The sequence below is a fragment of the Mus caroli genome, unplaced genomic scaffold, assembly GCF_900094665.2.
Source record: "Mus caroli unplaced genomic scaffold, CAROLI_EIJ_v1.1 scaffold_23242_1, whole genome shotgun sequence".
NCBI lineage: Eukaryota > Metazoa > Chordata > Mammalia > Rodentia > Muridae > Mus > Mus caroli.
The window spans coordinates 1-1,928 of record NW_018389598.1 but is presented as its reverse complement, the minus strand read 5'-3'; positions in this window follow the sequence as shown (position 1 = coordinate 1,928).

The following is a 1,928-nucleotide window of genomic DNA, read 5'->3' as shown; positions in this document are numbered from 1 at the left end:
TTTTTTTTTTTTTTTTGGTGCAGGCCTGCTTTACCTGGTTGCAAAGACAAAGTGAGAAGAAACAGTCACAAAGATCCCAAGAGATCAGCTCACCTGTCCACAAGCTTATCAAGAACAACCTTAGAACAGATCCTGTGTGTTGCTGTGTTGCAAAGCTTATACCACTTTCCTTCTCCAAGTCCAAATGAATGAGGAAAGAGAATGGGGGCAGGAGAAAAGCACTGCTCACATCTGCTTTGCCTTCTCTGTGGACTCTGTTGAATAGAGATCCTCATTGGAAGGAAGAATCAATGCATACAGAATCAATGTTCTGAAGAGATGAAACCTTCATGGTTTGCATGAGGTCTCTTACTTAGGTCTGAGATGCTTCTCTTATGATCCTGTGATGCTATCTGTCTGTCTGTCTGTCTGATAGTCTATCTGTTTATCAGTTCTCAGCATCAGCCCTGGCCTCAGCAGACATCTTACCTCCAATCTATTAATGGTTTTCTCATATCTGGTAGGCGGTTGGAGACCTACACTACCTCAATCAGTCCTTTTCCCACGCCTTCATGAAGATCATTTAGCATACCATTGCTGCTGTGTGAAGCTCCCCAGCTCCTAAGCCAGTGTGACAGAGGCCCTGACCTCAGTGAATGTGCTTTGTGCTCCCTCCGGTGGTATCAAGTAGGGTGGGTACCTCCTCAATGGCGGATCCACTTGGGACTCCTCCATTAGCTTGGGATTCTCTGTCTCCCACCCTCTTTCTCTTTCCTCACTCATTTGGAGTTGGAGAAGCAAAGCGGTATAATTTTCATAACCTTGTGGATTAGACCACAGGGAGAGGTGATAAACCGAAGCTTCATCTTGAAGCTTGGGGAATGAAGGTCTTAGTCTGTGTAGAGACACCATGGATCCTCATTCCTCCTCCATTTGAAAGTCTCACTTTTCAGAGGAAAGTGAACCATGAGTAGTATACCCAGGAAACCCCTCACTTCTGCCTTTTAAAAAAATGCATCAACACTATCATCCAGAAAGTTCTTTCTCTTAAAAACAAAAGTTCCATGGGTTACTGAGAAGGAAGTGCATTCTGTAGTGTTTGGGTAGACAGTAGATGTCTATTAGTTCTATTTGATTTATAATATTAATTAACTCCAACATTTCTTTGTTTAGTTTTTATCTATATGACCTATCTATTGGCAAGGATAGGCCACTGAAGTTGCTCACTATCATTGTGTGAGGAGAACTGTGATTTTAGCCATAGTAGTTTCTTTCACTTACAGTGTCCTTGTGTTTGGTGCATAAGTGTTTAGAACGGAGATGACCTCCTGGTGGATTTTTCCTTTAATGGACATGTAGTGTTTTTCCCTATCTGTTCTGATCAGTTTTGATTTGAAAATAGCTCTACCTCTTTGCTTCTTGGCTCCCTTTGCTTGGAATACCACTTTCTATTCTTTTACCCTAAGCGGATGACTGTCTATGGTGGTGATGTATGTTTCTTGGCTGTAGTCAAAGGATAGATTCTGTTTTCACACCTGTTCTGTTAGTCTATATCTTTTTATTGGGAAATTGAGACCATTACTATTGAAGAGTTATCTATGGGCAGTGTTTGTTGATTCCTATTATTCTGTTGTTATGTTGTAACCCCCACTCCAGATGCCTTTGACTTGCTGGTTTGGCATTATTTATTATTCCTTGAAGTGGAACTTTATGGTTTTGTAGGAGACTCAGCTGTGTCATGAAGACAAGAACCCCAGTGGAATAATAGAGGAAACAACCCAGCCACAAAACTTTCATGTCCAAATTTATCCTTCCTTCAAGAAATCCAGGGATGAGGTGTTGCGGCCTGCCCGCAGTCCACAACATGAACGGTTCAACTGAGAATGGCAGTTTAGGCTGAAAAGAGAGGAATCTAGATGGGGCGGAAGAAAAGAATGGAGCCAAGACAA